The sequence below is a fragment of the Lissotriton vulgaris genome, unplaced genomic scaffold, assembly GCF_964263255.1.
Source record: "Lissotriton vulgaris unplaced genomic scaffold, aLisVul1.2 SCAFFOLD_354, whole genome shotgun sequence".
In the NCBI taxonomy this organism is placed as follows: Eukaryota; Metazoa; Chordata; class Amphibia; order Caudata; family Salamandridae; genus Lissotriton; species Lissotriton vulgaris.
The window spans coordinates 471,437-482,227 of record NW_028253275.1 but is presented as its reverse complement, the minus strand read 5'-3'; positions in this window follow the sequence as shown (position 1 = coordinate 482,227).

The following is a 10,791-nucleotide window of genomic DNA, read 5'->3' as shown; positions in this document are numbered from 1 at the left end:
TAATGTCGAACAAAGTGACCCCCATCGAGAAAGCTTTATAAGCCATCGGCCCTCGAGCGGAGTGAGCTCCAAACACAGAAACATCAATACCTGCTTCCGCCATGAGCCAACGCACCCATCGGGCTAAAGTAGCCGGGGTAACGGGGCGAAAAGTCTTCTGCAAAGCAATCAACAATTGACCCTGCATATCAGAACATAAAGAAGCAGTACTTACTTCATAATCCTTGAGACACTGGACAACACAAAGGTTAGGATGGGTGGGAAAAGAAGGGTAAGTAATGAGAGCAGTATTCGTTTTAGTACTGCAAGAAAGCAGAAACGTGACGCCCTCAGGCGTAAAACTGCGACCGGCCAAATCCAAAGAACGGACATTAGACACCCGCTTGCAGGAGACCAGACACAATAACATAGTGAGCTTGGCCGACAGTTGTTTACGGGACAATAAAGAATTGGCAGGCCAGGCGTCTAGAAAACGTAAGACCACCAACACGTCCCATAAGGAGACGTATTTAGGACTTGGAGGATTAGCCAGACGGATACCCTTGAGTAGCTTAGTAATTAAAGGGTGCTCACCCACAGGTTTACCATCGACGTGCAGATGGCCCGAGGAAACTGCAGAACGGAAATTGTTCACTGTGCGATAGGCCAAACCAGAAGAAGCAAGGGAGGCCAAAAAAAATAACCATCACAGAGACATCTGCCGAAGTGGGATCAACCTTCCGTTGAACACACCAGTCACACCAACGTTTCCAAGATCCCCTGTAGCGTTTGTGTGTGCTGGAAAACCAAGCGTCATTAATGAACTTGGAAGCGTCTGCAGAAAGGCCCGGGACCGACCAACGTTCCCCGAAATCCGCCACACAAGGAGCAGGAGAGCACCTGACAGAATCAGGGGATGCGGATTGTGAAGAGGGTCTAACAGGAGATTCCACTTCTGGGGAAGAAGGAGCGGCACCGCACAAGACATCTCCAGGAGAACCGGGAACCACGCTTGAGCCCGCCACAGAGGAGCAATCAGAATCAGCTCCGATTGAAAACGTTGTGTGTAAGCCAGAACCCTGGGAATCATCATGAACGGGGGAAAAGCACAGCACAGAGTCGACGGCCAGGTTTGCAGAAAGGCATCCATGGCTAGGGCCTCCGGATCCGGTCTCCATCTGAAAAACAGCGGGAGCTGGGTGTTGAGGCGAGAGGCAAGCAGATCTATGTGGCACTGGCCCCAAGTCCGGAGAAGGCAACGAAACACGCGGGGATGCAGCCTCCAGTTGCTGAAATCCTTCAGGTGTCTCGAATTCCAATCCGCAATCTGATTGTTGCGGCCGGGTAGATATTCTGCAATAACTGTGATCCTCTGTTGCAGACAAAAGTGCCAAAAATCTTTGGCAATCTCCGCCAGCAACCTAGACCGAGTTCCGCCCAGTTTGTTGATATAGCAGAATGCTGACACGTTGTCCATGCGGAGAAGTATACATCAGTTGGACCGAAGGGGAGAGAGGCAACGAACCGCAAAGGAGCCTGCCAGGAGTTCCAAACAGTTGATCTGGAGAGTGAGCTCCTGAGGAGACCATCAACCCCCTGTCGAGATCGGACCGCACCGAGCTCCCCAACCCCATTGGCTGGCATCCGACTCGATCACTATCTCCGGCGAGGAGCCGAAGAGGGCTCGCCCATTCCAGGCATCCATGTGATCCAGCCACCATTGCATCTCCCACCTCGCCTCCTCTGAGAGAGGAATCCGATCCGAATAACGGAGGCCTTTTTGGAGATGACGTATCTTCAGGCTCTGTAAAGTCCTGTAATGAAGAGGGGCCGGGAAGATTGCTTGAATGGAGGAAGCCAACAGACCGACAACGAGTGCTAACGACCTCAACGACACAGTCGGTTTGGAAATAATCGAAGTCAGTTCCCTCTTGATGTAACAAATTTTTTGATTCGGTAACAGAAGTTGACATGCAAGAGAATTGACCTGGAAGCCCAAGAAGTCTATCACCTGCGTCGGGCTCAAGACTAACTTCTGAACGTTCACGAAAAACCCCAGAGACTGCAAAAGGTCGATGGACCATTCCAGGTGAGTCAACAATTGGGACAGAGACTCCGCCAAGAGGAGGATGTCGTCTAGATAAATGATCAGACGTACATCCCGAGTGCATAACGATTCTACTACCGGCCTCAGCAGTTTTGTGAAGCACCAAGGTGCCGACGAAAGGCCAAACGGAAGGACTTTGTATTCGTACAATGTCCCCAGCCAATGGAACTGAAAGAAACGACGATGAGGAGGGAAGACAGGGACGGACAGATAAGCATCCTTGAGATCGAGGCGAACCATCCAGTCTCTCTCTCTCAGAAAATCCCGTAAAAGATGGATCCCCTCCATTTTGAAATGTCGGTAAACCACCCCTCCGTTGAATTCCTTTAGATTGAGTACCAAACAGGACCCTCCTCCTTTCTTTTCCACCAGGAAAACCGTGCTGACGAACCCCTGAGGATGGCGCACGGTCGGAACGATCGTCTCCTTCAAAAGAAGGGATGTCAGATCGCTGAAATGAACTCTTGATCCTGAACGGAAAAGCGAAGAGGAGCGGGAGGGAGGGACTGACACGGGGTCTGATAGAACTCTATTTTGTAACCTTGGACTGTCTCCAGCACCCAAGCATCGCTGGAGATCAATCGCCAATTGTCTAGAAAAAAACGAATCCTGCCCCCCCAGTACCACACTGCATGCAGGAATGAGGCTCACCTGAAGTATTGGAGTCCTGGTAACCTCCATAGCCTCCACCGGAGGGTCCTTTTTGGTACTGTCCACGTCCTTTCTTAGAGGGATAGAATTTAGATTTTTGGGAATATCCGGAATCCTGCTGACCTCCTCTGTGGGACTGAAATCCCCTTTGGGATGATTGAACTCGGCCTAACGAGCATCCCCTTTGTCGCCCGGCCCTGGTGAAAACTGGACGAAACACTCGTTTTAGAGAGGCCTGTGCTTTATCAAGACCACGGAAAGTGCTGACAAATTTAGTGAGTTCCTTGAGGAACGGCTGGCCGAAGAGCAGACCCTGAGCCTCAGGGCCAGACTCCGAAGTTGAAAGTTCGGCCAACTTGGGGCCAATTTCAGGAGAATGGAACGGCGGTGTTCGCTGGAAAGTACTAGAACAGAGCCACCCAATAGTCCCACCAAGACTGGGTAATATGAATCATATAAGCTAAGTATCCAGGTAGGAATCATTCACAATATTTATTTCACATTTGTGTCATAGCTATGATCACTCAATTAGGAATAGCAACCGAGGGGTTTCAGAAACAACAATAATGAATAGTATCAAAAATATATATTTATTTTTTGATTCTCAATAATTGAATCATTTGTATTTTTCTTTTTTATCCAGAAATCAGAAATCTGGCAACATCAAAACACCAAACCATATATCACAAATCATATGGTGGCAAACAAACACCTTTAACATATACTGTGGACACAATAAAGGGATCACATGCACATTATTACATATGCAGCCTAATTCACAAATATTCTTTCAAGTGAATTGTACAATATGTTTGTATAAAAGGTGTTTAGGCGTCGACGTTTCGGTCCATGTTGGTCAAACAGATCCGTAGGACCATCTTCAGGACAGAAAAAGTTGCACAGAGGTATCTAATACAAACATAATAACATAACAACATAAGTGAAACCCTAGGGTACACGGAGATTTAAATGCAGCTCAATACAGAGAATAAAGTGACAAAACACTACACTAAAACATAACCATTCCAGGTGTCGCATGCCACACCAAAATCCACCAAGTGCGTGTAAACCGACTCATATCTACATATGTGCCAAACAAGGAAGGAGACCACGTGGTAAGTGCCAACAAGACTAAGTTACTAAAATCCAAGGTGAGTTCAATATTCTACATTGCTGATGCATAAGGGCGAGTGTAAGTTACCCAGTACACCATAGATGCATTAATGAGCGTAACATACTTACATCGGACCAATACGCCACACAGGTCGTTCTATAATTAAATAAATCTGGGTTAGCTCGAAATAATTACTCCCTCAATTATACACCCAATCGTGCATGAACGTAAGACTAACTTACAATCCGGCAGCCGCCCGAAACTCTAGAAGATATAATAATCAAGATTAGAGGTCCATACAAGCGCTAGAAATCCTACCAGCTCAAAGTAACGTGCCTCCAACTTACTTAGACGACCAAGAAACGCCGGCTCTAAGGAGTCCGTGTATCTTCTCCTGGTGTAATCGCAGTAGCCATCCACTTCCACATACACAGTAAATAACGCTTGGCGCCATGACGTCACTATGCAAGTTAACTCGGCGGCCATCTTAGAGTGGTTTCAGAAACATACTTACCCTATATTCCACAACAATATCGGACCACTACGTAAAATATACAACATTAAAACAGACTCAAATAAAAGAAACATAGAAAGCCATCAGTTTCCTAGACTACATCCAGAATCATACTTATCATTATCACATACAGCCGTATGTGGTAGTACAGAATCATAAGACAATCACACCAAGGTAGCCAATGAATGCCATTCAATAAGAGTGTTCAGCCCATTCTCTACTGTGTCACATAACCAAATCAGTTTATTCTCTCTTTGGGCAAGCAGTTTCTCCACATTAGGTCTTCTCCTTGTACCCTTCAAAGACTCGATCACAAACCATTTCATATCAGTGGGAGCATGTGACATGTTACTATAGTGCTCAACCAATGGCGCAGTTTGGATTTTGCATCTGATGCGGGACTGGTGTTGTGTTATCCGTTTCCTTATTTCTTGTGTTGTGTTGTTTTTCCTAGGTAATTAAGGCCACAAGGACACTGGATACAGTAGACCACATTTTTGGTCATACAATTAGAGTGATGTTTAAGTGCCATCTGTCTCCCATTAATGCAGCAGGTTTTAGTTACTTGTGGAGTGGCACAGGCTGTACATCCACCACAGGGAAAGTGTCCGACAATGGGTGCCAGGCCCCATATACTAGTTAGGGTGTTGATCTTAGGTTCCCTATAGGCTTTGACCAAATGGTCACGCAGGTTTTTTCCCCGTTTAAAAGCAAATCTAGGAATGGCTAGTTGGGGTTCAACCTTCTTAATCAAATGCCAATTGCGTTTGATGATCTTCGTGATTTGTGTGGATTCTGTACCAAAAGTCAGGACACATGTCAAACGTCGCACAGGGAACGATCCCGGAACCCGGGACGAGGTTGGTTCAGGAACCAATACACCCCGGGATTCAGACAAACACGCAACAACTATTACGAATGGTAACCACACATTCTATAGAGAATACAGGTGTGCTCACCACCAACCACCCGAATATGGAAGTTGTACCAATCTTCAATCTGTCTTCATATCAATTGAGTTCTAGGGAGATAGAAGTCCTTAGCCATGGGCTATCATTTGTCCCCACCAATAGGAATGATCTCTTCTCAATTTTAGTTGAGACTCATAGGTTTTTTAGAACCCTAAGATTGAAACACTTTTTTCACAAGACTACTACTAGTATGCCCATGAACATCAGCGGCCTTAAATGCCCGTCAACATTCTTCCCAGCTAACAATCTAATACCCAAGGAGATGATCACATTCGAAAATGTGGTACTTACTGAAATCGAACAACTTTTCCAAGTTAGAAAGTTTGTTCGATTTAATCTCTCGAAGGATGATATGTCTATCATTAAAACCCTATCTGAGCGGGATGATCTAGTGGTGAAACCCGCTGATAAGGGGGGAGGAATTATTTTACAGGACAAAACTGTATATGATCAGGAGGCCCTTAGACAACTTGGCAACCCAGAACATTACAAGAAACTTTCTAGTGACCCTACGTCTAGGATTTGTAAACTTATCCTGACACTGACTACTAAGGGCCAGGAAGGACTTCGAATATCTTAACAAAGATGACTTCAGTATCCCAGCGTTTTATACGCTACCAAAAATCCATAAGAATAGCGAACAACCACCGGGAAGACCTATCGTGGCTGGCTGCCAGTCTATTCTTCAACCCTTGGCAGAATATGTAGATCATTTCCTAAAACCTTTTGTATCTAAAACTAGGTCATTTACTCAAGATAGTAGAGACGTAATTGTCAAACTTGAAGGTGTCCATTTTAGCCCAAATCATAACATCTTGGCTACAATGGACATCGAAAGTCTCTACACCAATATACACCAAGCTGAAGCCCTACAAGTAATTTACAACACTCTAGAGACTCGCACCCGGCCCCACCAAGTCCCTACTTGGTTCATTACAGAATGTGCAAGACTTGCCTTAGAAGAAAACTACTTTATTTTCAATAGTGACTTCTTTGCACAACTGAAAGGTGTAGCGATGGGAGCAGTTTTTGCTCCCACCGTAGCGAATCTGTTTGTAGCAGACTTTGAGGAAAGAGTTAACTACAATAATAACCCTTTTGTGTCTAATCTTGCAAATTATTTAAGATACATCGATGATGTTTGTATAGTCTGGGAGGGGAGTAAGGACAAACTGGAAGAGTTCCATCGATGGCTCAATACAAAAGATGTGAACCTACAATTCACTCTGGAAAGCAACTCTGAGGTCATGAACTTTCTAGACCTGAACATCATACATGTTGAAGGGGTACTTGCCGTGAGTTTATACACTAAGCCCACGGCAAGGAACACCCTCTTAAGGTACAATAGCCATCACCCCCGTAATTTACGGGATAATCTCCCTTTTGGTCAGTTTCTCCGGATTCGGAGGAACTGTACCAGGAGGGATGATTACTTTAGGGAGGCAAAAATATTGCAAGAAAAACTTGTGACCCGTTCATACCCTTACCGGCTGGTAAAACATGCGATGAAGCGTGCCTGGTTTTATGACCGACAAGCCTTCCTACAGAAGAATCAGTTAGCAATTTCGAACCCTAATACAACACCTGATACAGTACCACGACATGTGTCCTGACTTTTGGTACAGAATCCACACAAATCACGAAGATCATCAAATGCAATTAGCATTTGATTAAGAAGGTTGAACCCCAACTAGCCATTCCTAGATTTGCTTTTAAACGGGGAAAAAACCTGCGTGACCATTTGGTCAAAGCCTATAGGGAACCTAAGATCAACACCCTAACTAGTATATGGGGCCTGGCACCCATTGTCGGATACTTTCCCTGTGGTGGATGTACAGCCTGTGCCACCCCACAAGTAACTAAAACCTGCTGCATTAATGGGAGACAGATGACACTTAAACATCACTCTAATTGTATGACCAAAAATGTGGTCTACTGTATCCAGTGTCCTTGTGGCCTTAATTACCTAGGAAAAACAACACAAGAAATAAGGAAACGGATAACACAACACCAGTCCCGCATCAGATGCAAAATCCAAACTGCGCCATTGGTTGAGCACTATAGTAACATGTCACATGCTCCCACTGATATGAAATGGTTTGTGATCGAGTCTGTGAAGGGTACAAGGAGAAGACCTAATGTGGAGAAACTGCTTGCCCAAAGAGAGAATAAACTGATTTGGTTATGTGACACAGTAGAGAATGGGCTGAACACTCTTATTGAATGGCATTCATTGGCTACCTTGGTGTGATTGTCTTATGATTCTGTACTACCACATACGGCTGTATGTGATAATGATAAGTATGATTCTGGATGTAGTCTAGGAAACTGATGGCTTTCTATGTTTCTTTTATTTGAGTCTGTTTTAATGTTGTATATTTTACATAGTGGTCCGATATTGTTGTGGAATATAGGGCAAGTACGTTTCTGAAACCACTCTAAGATGGCCGCCGAGTTAACTTGCATAGTGACGTCATGGCGCCAAGCGTTATTTACGGTGTATGCGGAAGTGGATGGCTACCGCGATTACACCCGGAGAAGATACACGGACTCCTTAGAGCCGGCGTTTCTTGGTCGTCTAAGTAAGTTGGAGGCACGGTAGTTTGAGCTGGTAGGATTTCTAGCGCTTGTATGGACCTCTAATCTTGATTATTATATCTTCTAGAGTTTCGGGCGGCTGCCGGATTGTAAGTTAGTCTTACGTTCATGCACGATTGGGTGTATAATTGAGGGAGTAATTATTTCGAGCTAACCCAGATTTATTTAATTATAGAACGACCTGTGTGGCGTATTGGTCCGATGTAAGTATGTTACGCTCATTAATGCATCTATGGTGTACTGGGTAACTTAGACTCGCCCTTATGCATCAGCAATGTAGAATATTGAACTCACCTTGGATTTTAGTAACTTAGTCTTGTTGGCACTTACCAAGTGGTCTCCTTCCTTGTTTGGCACATATGTAGATATGAGTCGGTTTACACGCACTTGGTGGTTTTTGGTGTGGCATGCGACACCTGGAATGGTTATGTTTTAGTGTAGTGTTTTGTCACTTTATTCTCTGTATTGAGCTGCATTTAAATCTCCGTGTACCCTAGGGTTTCACTTATGTTGTTATGTTATTATGTTTGTATTAGATACCTCTGTGCAACTTTTTCTGTCCTGAAGATGGTCCTACGGATCTGTTTGACCAACATGGACGAAACGTCGGTGCCTAAACACCTTTTATACAAACATATTGTACAATTCACTTGAAAGAATATTTGTGAATTAGGCTGCATATGTAATAATGTGATTGTGGTCCCTTTATTGTGTCCACAGTATATGTTAAAGGTGCTTGTTTGCCACCATATGATTTGTGATATATGGTTTGGTGGTTTGATGTTGCCAGATTTCTGATTTCTGGATAAAAAAGAAAAATACAAATGATTCAATTATTGAGAATCAAAAAATAAATATATATTTTTGATACTATTCATTATTGTTATTTCTGAAACCCCTCGGTTGCTATTCCTAATTGAGTTATCATAGCTATGACACTGACAAATGTGAAATAAATATTGTGAATGATTCCTACCTGGATACTTAGCTTATATGGTTCGCTGGAAAGGGCACAATTAGCGTTGCCCAGCTGACATATAGCCATTTGAGCCCATTCTATGAGCTCATTCGGGTCTACCAACACAGATGACTCCTTGGCCAAGAAACCAAGGTCCAGGATTTTAGTTAGAGGGCCCATCAAATCCAGAACCTTGTCCTGGCATGACCGCCAAGACCGGTCAAGACCCTTCTTAGGATACTTAGCATATTTGCGAAGATAAGTGAGCATCGTGGGATCCACTTCAGGAGTATCTGCTGGATCAGGGTTCTTCAAACTGTGGGACGCGCCCCCCTGGGGGGGCGCGGCACCATCCCAGGGGGGGCGCATGCTCCACTCCGATCTTCCCTTTGTGCAGCGCGATGCAGAGACTCTCTGTGAGGGCCGGGCGATTTCCGTCAGAGTGGGGCTGCAGGGGCCTAAGAGCTGAACAAAGCTCATTAGCATGCGAATGGTCTCTTAAAGAGGTGTGAAGTGCTCGGGTGCGGCTGCCTGGCTGGCTGTGTGTGTGCCCAGAAGCTGTGTCAGCCCGGGCACACACAGGCATGGTGAGATGAAGAGGGAGAGGGAGGGAGGAAGGAGACAGAGACAGACAGACAGAGGGAGAGCGAGGGAGGGAGACAGGCAGACAGAGGGGGAGCGAGGGAGGGAGACAGAGGCTGACAGAGCGAGAGCGAGGGAGGCAGCGCGAGGGAGAGCGAGGGAGACTGAGGCAGACCGGGAGAGTGAGGGAGGGAGACATGCAGACAGAGGGAGAGCGAGGGAGGGAGACAGCCAGACAGAGGGAGAGCGAGGGAGGCAGAGCGAGGGAGAGCGAGGGAGACAGAGTGAGAGAGAGCGAGGGAGACAGAGGGAGAGCGAGGGAGACAGAGGGAGAGCGAGGGAGACAGAGGGAGAGCGAGGGAGACAGAGGCAGCTAGAGGGAGAGCGAGGGATGTCGGGTGGAGCCGGCCACCAGACGTCCGTTATGTTGCCATGTGGGTGAATAGATGTATGGGTGCAGTGGTGGATGTATGGGTGGAGTGATGGGTGGAATGGTGGATGTGTGGGTGACATGGTGGATGTATGGGTGGGGGGGTAGATGGATGAGTGAGGGGATGGATAGGTGAAGGGGTGGATGGATGGTGGGAGAGAGGATGGATGCATGAGTGGAGGGATGGATGGGAGGGGATGGATGTGTGTATGGTTGGAAGGGTAGATGGATGGGTGGAGGGATGGATGGATCAGTGAAATGGTGGATGGATCAGTGAAATGGTGGATGGTTCGATGGGGGGTGGATGGTGGACGAGTCGGTGGGTGGATGGATGAGAGAGGTGATGGATGGATGTATTGATGTATTGATGGGTGAAGGGGTGAATGGATGGATGGATGAGTGGAGGGGTGGATGTGGGGATGGATGGATGGGTGATGAGGAGGGTGGATGGACGGGGGGATGGATGGAGGAGTGGGTGAGAGGTCAATGGATGGATTCATGAGTGGATGAGTGGATGGATGAGTGGGTGGATGGGTGAAGGGTGGATGGAGGGAGGGATGGGTGGCTGGGTGAGGGGGGAATGGAGAGAGAGGGGGGGATGGATGGATGGATGAGTGAGGACATGGATGAATGATTGGCAGAGTGGATGGGCAGGTGTATGCATAGATGGGTGAGGAGAGGAGCACGGAGATGGATGGGTCAGAGAGTGCATGTATGAGTGGGGGTAGGGTGGAGAGCGGGAGGGATGGATGGGTGGGTGGATGGATGAGTGGGGGGTTGAGTGGGTGGACGGATGAGTGACTGGGTGGATGGATGAGTGGGTGGGGGGATGGCTGGATGGGTGAGAGGGTGGGTGGTTGGATGGATGAATGAGTGAGTGGATGGGT